The 10,966-nt window shown below is 42.6% G+C and overlaps 1 long non-coding RNA gene across 1 annotated transcript in view; it reads right to left on the reverse strand.

Moving 5' to 3' along the window:
• LOC105480255 (uncharacterized) overlaps positions 1–4,984 on the reverse strand; it is a 30,792-nt gene extending 25,808 nt beyond the window's left edge. The window contains exon 1 of the long non-coding RNA XR_011619398.1: positions 4,716–4,984. This is a non-coding gene — a long non-coding RNA (uncharacterized lncRNA). The remainder of the gene's footprint in view (positions 1–4,715) is intronic.
• Between the last annotated feature and the right edge of the window lie 5,982 nt (positions 4,985–10,966).

A 10,966-nucleotide genomic window follows, 5' to 3' on the forward strand; every position in this document is an offset into this window, starting at 1 on the left:
TATAGTAAGTCTTATAACTGGATTCTACACAAAATTTATTTGAGGAAATAGAAGTCTTGAATTGGATTCCTCCCACTTTATTCTTCTTTTTCAAAATTATTTTAACTATTTTAGTTCCTTTGCCTTTTCATACACATTTTAGAATAATCTGTATCTACAAAAAAAATCCTGGGATTTTAATAGGAAATCTATTAAACCCCTATATCAGTTTAAGGAAAATTGACAATTTTATTGTGTTGAGTCTTCCGATTCCTGACTGTGGTATGTCTCTCTATTTAGTTAGATTTTATTTGATTTATTTCGTTAGTGTTTTGTGGTCTTCAGCATGTAAGTGTTACATACTTCATTAGCTTTACCTAGTCTGGTATGTTTTTGTTAAACTTATATTTAAGTATTTCACTTTTTTCTGAGCAATTACTAATGGTATTGTACTTTTAATTTCAATGGTCACATGTTTATTGCTAGTGTATAAAAAAATACGATCAATTTTTGTGTATTTATTCTGTATCCTGTGGCCTCAATAAACTTACTTTTTAGTTGTAGGAGGTTTTCTTTTTTTGTATTTTCCTGGGAATGTCATTTGCAAGTAGGAACCATTTCATTTTTTCCTTTTCTACCTGAATGCCTTTTATTGCCTCTTCTTGTTTTATTTTACTGGCTAGAAATTCCAACACAATGTGGAATTAGAGTGGTGAAAGCAGACATACTTACCTTCTTCCTAAATTTAGGGGTAAAACATTCAGTCCATTAGTAAGTATTAGGTTAATTGTGGGGATGTTGTAGGTTCTGTTTCTTGAGTTGAGGAGGTTTCCTCTATTGCTACTTTTAATTTCAAAAAAATTAAAATAGAGGTTTCCTCTATTGCTACTTTTAATTTCAGAAAAGTTTTCTGAGTTGTTTTTAATCATAAATGGATATTAAATTTTGTCAAATGTTTTTTCTGCATTAATTGATATGATTGTGTGATTTACTTCTTTAGCTTACTAATGTGATGATTATATGGAATGATTTTTGAATATTGAACCATCCTTGCATCCTTGGAATAAACTTTATTTTATTCTGGTATAAAATTTTTCTTATATATCACTAAATTCTGTTTGCTAATAACTTGCTAAGGATTTTGCATTTATACTCATGAGATATATTGATCAGTAGTTTTCTTTTTTTAGTAAAGTCTTTGATTTTGGTATCAGGATAATACTAGCCTCATAAAATGAATCAGGAAGTATTCTCTCCTCTCCTATTTTCTGGAAGAAATTTGTGTAAAATTGCTTTAAATATTTGGTAGCTTTCTCCGGTGAAAACATCTGGACCTAGAGATTTCTTTTTTGAGAGTTTTTAAATTATGAATCAAATTTTCTTAAGACTTAAAAGGCTGTTCAAATTGGCCTTTTCTCCTAATGTTAAGTGAGTTGTGATAGTTTGTGTTTGTAAAGAGAGGTTCATTTCCTCTAAGTTGTCAAATGTTTGTGTGTAAAGTTACTTATAGTATTCCCTTATTATTTTTTTATATCCTCAGGATCTGTAGTGATATTCCCTGTTTCATTCCTGATATTGTCATTTGTGTCTCCTCTCTTTCTTTTTTGTCAATTTTGCTAGAGGTGTATCAATTTTATTGATTTTTTTCAAAGGATTATCTCTTTGTTTTATTCATTTTTTCTATTGTTTTAAATTTTATTGATTTCTGCTCTATCATTATTATTTTCTTCCTGCAGCTTGCTTTGAGTTTATTTTGCTCTTCTTCTTCTAGGTTCTTGAGATGGGAGCTAGATTATTGATTTGAGACTTCTCCTCTTTTCAAATGTATTCATTTAGTGCTGGAAATTTCCTTTTCAGCACTGTTTCAGCTATGTCCCACCATGTTGGTATGTTGTATTTTCATTTTCATTCAGTTCAATGCATTTTTTTTATTTCCCCCTGAGACTTTCTCTTTAACCCATAGGTAATTTAGAAGTGCATTGTTTAGTTTCCTGGTACTTGGAGATTTCTTGGTTATCTTTCTGTTTGCTGATTGCCAGTTTGATTTCAGTGTGGTCAGTGAACACACTCTTTCTGATTTCAGTTCCTTGACATTTGTGGAGGTTTGCTCCAACGGCCCAGGATGGAGTCCATCTTGGTCTGTGTTCCAAGTGCACTTGAAAAGAATGTGTATTCTGCTGTCCAGGTGAAGTGTTCTGTAAATGTCTATTACACCCTACGCGTTGATTATGTTGGCATCTATTGATTGCCTTTTTCATTCAGTTGATATTGTCCTGGTTCTTGGTATTACAGGTGATTTTCTATTGAAACCTGGACTCTTTCTTTCTGTAAGTCTCTATCTCTTATCTAAATCTTCTGTTTTCCCGGGGTGGAAGTTCTCATTACTGTCTGATGGGGGTGAAAGTCCCAGCTCCCTATTTGGCCTTCTCTGACACCACCCTGATGGGCCGTTGAAATGCCTCACTACAGTCTCAAGAAGGTGGAAATCTATGCTCCCCATTCAGCCTTTGCTTGCGTGAGTTGGGATGGGGAGACACGTTTTCTGTGGTGGCTGGAGTAAAGGAGTTATTATCTAAAAATGTGCTGTGTTGATAGTCCGCTTTCTTCCTGGTCGTTTAGCTGAAGAGATCGGGCTTTTGTTGGGGTTTTTTAAAATTTGTACCCATTGGTGTTTCTGGGTTGCCAGCTTCTTCAGCTCGGAATTCGGTATATATGAGACAAAAAGAACATCCAGAGAACTCACCAACAAATCATTCGTTGGGTCCAGAGGTCTCTAGCTGATCTGCCTGCTTTTCCCCATCTTTCAGAGTCTTCTTGTGTTTGTTTCATATATGCTGTCCAGAGTTTTTACTTTGCTTAGTGGGAGAAAAAGTAAAAGTATTTCTACTGCATCTTTCCAGAGGCAGAAGTCTACTGGAACACCTCATTCATTTTGTCTTTTTTCTATGCATTTTAAAACACTTGAGAACTTTCTGTATATACAATTCTGCTTCTTAAAAACTTACCCTTATAAACATGATTTTAAGGGTTACAGAATATTCTATTACATTGATATCATATAATTTCTTAGCCATTTTCTTCTTAATCATTTGATTTGTTTCCAATATTTAATTGTGTAGTTCTTTAGCCCTTCTCTTATGAACATGTGGCTTGTTTCCAAGGGTCTACCAATGTAAGTATCACTATAATTAACATCTTTGTGCATAAAATTTTATTTCCTTACTTGGGAGTTATTTTTTCAGTATAAATTCCTGTAAATTGAGTTACTAAGTTAAAAGGTAAGGGCATTTATTGCACATTGTATATTTTTAAGGGATGGTTTGGACTGTGTCTAAGAGAAACATTAATGGAAACTTGCCTATAGTATTTGGATTCAAAGGGGCCCAAATTCCCTCACTCCCATTTCGCTTTGGGATTGAGAACATCACCAGCCTAACTTAAATAGATGTGACTGCCATAGTCCTTCTGCAGGAGTCCTTTACCAACATGAAGTCAGGAATTAGTTATTAGTGTTTGTCTTAGCACGTTACCGCCAAGGAATGAGCAGCAAATCTTTTGTTACCCCACTACCATGTTTCTTATCTTCACTGTGGTGTATATTCTAGCAATAAATCGTGTTCAAGTATTTATATGTGCTATGGTTAAAGTTCTTATACCTTCCATCAGTCACTGAAAAATGAGGACTACATCTGTGCTGTTCAAATCAGTAGCCACTAGCCACATGCAGCTAAATTTAAATGAATTAAAATTAAAATTTTGAGTTCTTATTTGCACTCCCCAGGCTTCAAGTGCTCAATAGCCACATGTGCCTAGTGGCTAGTGTGTTGGACAGTGTGTGGTTCTATTGGATAGTGCTGCTGAAACAATTCCTCTTTGGCCTCACCTGTCACAGAGAACCTGTGTTTCATAATTACCTTTCCACAACTCAGTTCAGATTTGAAGTGAAGTGCATCCTCCTGCTCATTGAAGACACAAACAGCACCCCACCTGAGGAGGCTGACAGTGACTAGAATCATGTACAGTCACTGAGGACTCACCAGGCACCAGGCACCCCCCTAAACACATCTACCTCCCAACAACCCCCAGGCATAGGTGCTACTTTACACATAATGAGAAATTCTGGGAAGAAAATTCTTCCATTCAATCTAAGCAATTTCTTGGGAAGGAAAGCTTTAATATGCTGCTCAGGAGACAGGGTGAGCCTCTGAGATGGTGCCCAAGGAATAAAATGCACTCATCAGATTGCTCTATAATCATTTAATTTTCTGAGGTGGGGCAGAGGATAGCAAAAGGTATCTATCAGGGGAATGGAAGCATGAAGCATGTGTGGAGTTCCCCAGTCTCTCTGAAAAGCCTCATGTGATGTAGGAAGGACCCTTGGTTGCTTTTCTCCACACAGACCTACAGGCAGCAGGGCAAGGAAAAAGGAGAGGCATGCGGACTGGTGTCTCCTACTCGAGAGTCAGAAAAACATCAGTTCAATATTGGATTCTATCTCTCACTGGCTGTGAGAGCTCATTCAAGCCTCAGTATTCCAACCTGCAGTGTGGGGAGAATACCACACAACATGGACACTTGCCCGAGGCCTGAATTGAAGGAGAGAGACAAAGGCTTCATCAATGCTGCCTCCCAAGTCAACTCAGGGCTGCATGCCCTTGTGACCAGACTGAGACAGGTGGCACTTTCACTCCATGGTCAACTGATACACAGCTACACAGCATTAAGGAGGGGCTTACCTGTGCTCCCTGAGAAGGAAAGGGTGGGCTCCCCTAGCCTAGGGCTGGTGGCTCACCCTGGGCTCCTGGGAGAGGATACAGGTTAAGGTCAGACAGCGCTGTGGGTCCTCCCAGGATCTTGCTGCCAGACCCTCAGAGTGGAGGAGATGATGGAAACTCGTGGCTCTGTGAACTGCTCGATGCTGCCAGGAAGGAGCAAGGTGTAGCATCTTTGCAATTCTGTACGCAGCAGAGTGGGAGCTCCAGCACTCCTTGAGATATTGAGCTTTAAACCTGTCACAGTAAATAGTCAGGAATTAATACACCAACTCCTTGGCTCTGGAAGTGTAATTTGCCATCTAAATTGTTACCTTCACCAGAACGGTGCATAAACAAAGTCAGCAGGTTGCAGGGACTTTTCAGCAGACATGGCGAAACTTGTTCTTCCCTAAAAAGAGAGAGGGAGGAGTAGGGAAAGGGAGTGGGCATGTCACGCATCCCTGTGGTGGGCCAAGCAGGGACCCGGTGCTTAGCAGGCACTGCCTCTTTTATCTTTACAACCCCCTGTGAGGGAGGAATTATCATTCTCATCCTGCCAGTGAGAAAAATGAAGGTCAGAGTCATCTGCCCAAGGTCACAAAGCTGGTAAGTCAAAGAGCCACCCTCAGCCTCAATGGCTGTGACCCAAGATTCATGCTACACTCTGAATCAGCTCTTCAAACAGATCCAGGGGAGAGGAGGCAATATATAGCACGCCAGCTGTTCAGCAGTGAAGTGGAACAGTGGACGGAGCTCTGCGCAGACCCCAAGGACCTTCCTTTTACCCTTTCTGCACACCCTGCCACCAACTGCTGTGTTGCTTCACTTCTAACAGCCACATGTGCCTCTCCCTTAAGAGGACTGACTGTCTAAGGGCTACTGCAGCACTCTGCCCACATGAGCAAAAACCTAGAAGTGCCTGGAGGCCCTTGAACAAAGAATGACTGTTTGGGGATTATGAAAGCGCAGCTCCACTGCCTGCAGTCAGGACACACTCTGAGGTGTGACACTTTCTAGAGCACCCTGTGGGACCAGGTAGAGGCTGGGACTCTGCCTAGGATCACCTCGTGACGTTTCCCACTCTGCCCTGCTTCCCCATCCCTTCGGTTGCTTCTGGATGCACCTCCTTAATAAACCAGTTTCACATGGATGCCTGTCTCAGGGTCTGCTTCTGGTAAACCTACCCTAAGACAGAGTATTTCCTTACTGAAGGGAACCAATTAGTATATGGGACAGGGTTAACTTAATAACCCAGGCTTCTTCTTCTTCATTAATAAGTTTCTTGAGTCCCGTACTTCTGTTTCAGCATCCATCAAAGTGCTAGCAAATGGATCTCTAACCTATTGAAAAAACAGAAATAGTTTTGGAGGTATAATGGGTCAAATTTTGAACCAAAATTCCAAAAGTAGGTATTTAAATCCTCTTCCAGAAAAGTGTTTGTTCTCTACAAAGATATCTTAATATGACTGGCATGATGCATTTAACCAGCTTACGGCACAAACCAGTCATATTCCTTCTATTTTTTAATCACTCAAGTCCTACCTTATCTGGAAATAAAATTCCTCCTTTGGCCTTTCTCTAACCCCATCTCCCAATATTCCTGGGCCTTACTCAGACTTAGGAGGTCAATCCTGCTTCCAAATGCCTGGTAGAGTGAAAACACGAATCTGCTCAGCTCCCACTCCTATTATGGTTTCTGTGGCTACCACATCGTGTCACCATTAAAAATGGGTTCTGCGGCTGGGTGCAGTGGCTCACACTTGTAATCCCAGCACTTTAGTAGGCCAAGGCAAGAGATTTGCTTGGAGCCAAGAGTTCAAGACCAGCCTGGGCAACATAGTGAGACCCTGTCTCTACAAAAATAAAGAAAAACAAATAGCCAGGCATGGTAGCACACACCTGTATTCCTAGCTACTCAGGAAACTGAGGCAGGAGGATCCCTTGAGCCCAGGAGTGTGAGGCTGCAGTGAGCTATGATCACAGTATTATACTATAGCCTGGATGACTAAGACCCTACCTCTAATAAAAAAAGAAAGAAAAAGAAGAAAGAAAGGAAAGAAGGAAGGAAGGAAGGAAGGAAGGAAGGAAGGAAGGAAGGAAGGAAGGAAGGAAGGAAGGAAGGAAGGAAGGAAGGGAGGGAGGAAGGAAGGAAGGAGAGAAAGAAGAAAGAAAGAAAGAAGAAAGAAAGAGAAGAAAGAGAAAGAAAGAAAGAGAGAGAGTGAGAGAAAGAAAGAAAGAAAGAAAGAAAGAAAGAAAGAGAAAGAGAGGGAGGGAGGGAGGAAGGAAGGAAGGAAGGAAGGAGAGAAAGAAGAAAGAAAGAGAGAGAGAAAGAAAGAAAAAGAAAAAGAAAGAAAGAGAGAGAGGGAGGGAGGGAGGGAGGGAGGGAGGAAGGAAGGAAGGAAGGAAGGAAGGAAGGAAGGAAGGAAGGAAGGAAGGAAGGAAGGAAGGAAGGAAGGAGAAAGAAAGAGAACAGGTCCTTCAGACTTGCATGAATGCTCCTCCTCTAGGGTCAGAGCCACAGTGCCCAGCTGCAGCCCAACTCCAGGAGCGCTGTACTAATACAGTCACATGACTGCAGGATACAACCAATGTCATATGCAGCTGGTCCAGCTGTGTGCAGAGACCTTACCTGTACAGGCCTCTACACAGTCTGTATTGCCCCAGCTTGGGATCCAGGGTTGCAGTTCTTTTGATTGACATCCACATGCTCAGCCAGTTCCATACGCATAGCTAGAAGACCATCCAGCCACAGCTCTCCTCCCTACCTTGACCCTAGCCCTTGCCCCACTCCCTGTACCCCCACACACCAGCCTCTAGTCCCCGCTGGTGAGCCCGGGTCACCAGCCCAGGCCTCCTACCTCCCTGGTGTGTTCACCTTTGGGCTTCTTGGCGTCCTCCGGCCAGGGAACCTCAGTCAGGATAGTCCAGTGTGCCAGAGAGGTCCTAATGCCTCAGAACATCAACAGGGGTACCCTACCAGCCACATCACCTCCACCCTCCTCTATTCTTCACTCACTCAACTTCCATCTTCCTCCCTCCCATCCCAGGAAGCCTAATGATATGGGCTGAATAGCGTCCCTGTAAAATTCACATGCTTAAGTCCTAACCCCAGTGCCTCAGAGTGTGACCCTGCTTGGAGATATGACCTTCAAGAAGGTAATTCAGGTAAAATTAGGTCATATGGGTAGGCCCTAATCCAATAGGACTGGTTCCCTTATAAGAAAAGGAGATTAGGACATAGACACGCAGAGAGGCAAGATCGTGTGAAGACACAGGGAGATGAGGATGGCCTCTGCAAGCCAAGGAAAAAGACCTCAGAGGAAACCAACCCTGCTGGCACCCTGATGTTGACCTTGTAGCCTCCATAACTGTGAAAAAAATAATTTCTATGGTTTTAGCCACACAGTCTGTGGTACTTTGGTATGACATCCTGGCAAACTAATACAAAGCCCCTTGCAAACTTCCCCACCATCCCTCCTTCCAGCTCTGCCTCCCAGGGGATATTAGGAAGAGTCAGCTTTGTTCAGGCACAACAGGTGTCCTCCCTTCCCTGAGGGCAGTGGTGGCCTTCTCATCTTACATTTTAATGACAAAAAGGAGCCATTCTCATTTCCAAGGTAACTTCCTGCATCCCCCGGCCAGAGAAGACACTGTTGGCTTCTTCTACTACAACGTTTCACCGTAATTGAACCCCCCCAGCTACCCGCACTGCAACCCCACTGACTCCCAAATTCAGCTCTGTGAGCTTTTATTCTTGCCTTGCACTGTAAGCAAACGTTGGTCCTCCCAATGCTATGGCATGGTAATGACACCACTTAATTCTCTATTTCACTTTCTAGAATTGGTGAGGGAATATACAGAATGTTATTTTTCAAAAAATTTTAGCTGCCTGGAAGGAAGTCACTGCTCTCATACATAGAAAAGTAACAAGAATATTATCTCCCTCACGTGCAGAGCTACCTTGAGTGCCTAAGGGACTTCCCCAGAGAGATCCAAAGCAACACTGGGTCCCTGAGATGGGAGTCACTGCTAATTTGATTCCCTGGGTCACATAGAAATGGAAGGAGGTGGCATAGGGAGGGGGAGGCTGGTATTTTCTCTCTGCTCACAGGACTGCTGTACACTTTACATTTCCCAAAGGCCATAATTATTTCCCGGAGAAGAAATTCAAATGACCCAGAAGTTAATTCAGTGAGATTGGCCCAGAAAGTATTTACCTAAAAGGCAGTTTTGTCGAAAAGAACGTCACAACATAGTCAGGGCTTGCTCTCATTGCCTGAAAAATGCAGGGGCCAGATCCAAGGCTGAAGCCTAATAATTAGAGAGGACAGGAGGTTCTGGAGTTTGGAAGGCAGAGACAGGAAGGGAGAGTCAGAGAGAGGGAGGCAGAGTGTGAAGGCAGGAGGGAAGGAGAATGAATGAGAGAAACAGAGAGAGATTGTCTTGCCAGCCACTCAACACAATGACCAGCTCAGGGGCTGTCCATGATGCTCCTGGATCCTAGAAGTTCCCTCTGCAAGGAAAAAAGTAGGAAAGCAGAGAAGCTTATCTTTGGTTGCCTCCATCTCCCTTTTCATGCTCATCACTGACCAGCTAGAACCATGCTTCTCTTCCTCCAAGGCCCCAGGTTCTCCTCCCACCATGACTGAGCAGCAGCTTCACATTATCCCCTACTGTTATCCCTCGTCCAAACACTAATTCCCTTAGTATAATACAAAGAGCTCAGCTTTGAGTCAGGAGGGCACTTGCTGGTGGAATTAATTCACACAGATACTGTGTGTCCAGCACCAGGCTCAGGATTAGACATGAACTGATTACATTGCCATTGAACAAATAAGAAAATGGAGTGGCAGGTGCTCTACAGAAGTGTGAAGATCTCAGCATAAGGCATTCCACTGGACATAATAAAAGCAAATACTCATTAAGCAGTTACTACGTGCAAGGAACTGTGCTAAGGCCTTTGCTGGAAATTATTTCATTAAATTCATGTTTAAAAAAAACAGTAAGTATAATTATTATCTCCATGCTATAGATAAGAAAATTAGGAAAAAAGCCAGGACTTGAACCCAGGTTTTAATCACCTGTCATTAATCACCACATTACTAGGCTTCTTTGTGCAGGAAAATGTTGCAACAGATTGTCAAGGTTCTTTTCTCCACCCTCTAATCCCTGTCCAAGGAACAACCCGAGGCAGCTACCAACCAATTGACCTTCAACCCCTGAACTCATGATAGGTCTTTAAGACAGCCAGAGTTGAGTTACGTGGGGTTAGAAAGGGTGTGCTTATGGAGAGTGACTCTGTTGTTTGTGTAGCTATGGCATGGTTTGCACTATTGGGGAAGGGGCTTTATCTGCTTCATAACCATGACCTCTACCCACCCTGCTCTCTTCCCTGATTGGATGAGGTCGAAAGAAGCTACTGAGAAGTTCTCGTGTCTTCGGGCTCTGGCAGCCTGCAGGAGACCTGCGTTCTTCCCGGCTCCCCAAATGCAGGGTTGGCCCCCACCTGGGGAGGACTGCAATGTTTCAGCAAAGCCTGCTTGGGAGGTAAGTCTGTCTAATCAGAAGTTTGGTATTTTGATATCCACAGTTGCCACATAGCTAACCTTCATTCTCCACCATCAGCTTTGCTGGTGAGGATGCTGATTTTCCATTGTCAATCTAGAGGCTTTCTAGTTCTGCCTCAATGATTCAGAATCCAGGCGGAGAAGAGACATGCTATACACTGGACTCTCTCAAATTCCAACAACAGAAGTTGTTTCATACAGAGCAAGAATGGTGAATGGGCTGAGGAGAACTAAGGGAGCCCTAAAAGAGTTAGACTAGTTCTAGGTGCAAATGTCAGTACATAGTCCAGCCAATGAGAGTTCAGTGACTCAAGATTAAAAAAAAAAAAAAAAAAAAAAAAGCAGGCAAGGCAGTGGCTTACACCTATAATCCCAGTGTTGGGAGGCTGAGGCAGGAGGATTGCTTGAGCCCAAGAGTTAGAGACCTCCCTGAGCAATATAGCAAGACTCCATCTCAACAACAAAACTAGCCAGATATGGTGGCACACACCTGTAGTCCCAGCCATTCAGAAGTCTGAGACAGAAGGATAGCGTGAGCCCAGAAGTTCAAGGCTATAGTGAGCTATGATCACACCACTGCACTTCAGCCTGGGGACAGAGTGAGACCATGTCACCAAATAAACAATAAAAATAAATTAAAAAGCTCATTCTACTGTGCTATTACTT

Source organism: Macaca nemestrina, chromosome 2 (genome assembly GCF_043159975.1).
Source record: "Macaca nemestrina isolate mMacNem1 chromosome 2, mMacNem.hap1, whole genome shotgun sequence".
NCBI classification, from domain to species: domain Eukaryota; kingdom Metazoa; phylum Chordata; class Mammalia; order Primates; family Cercopithecidae; genus Macaca; species Macaca nemestrina.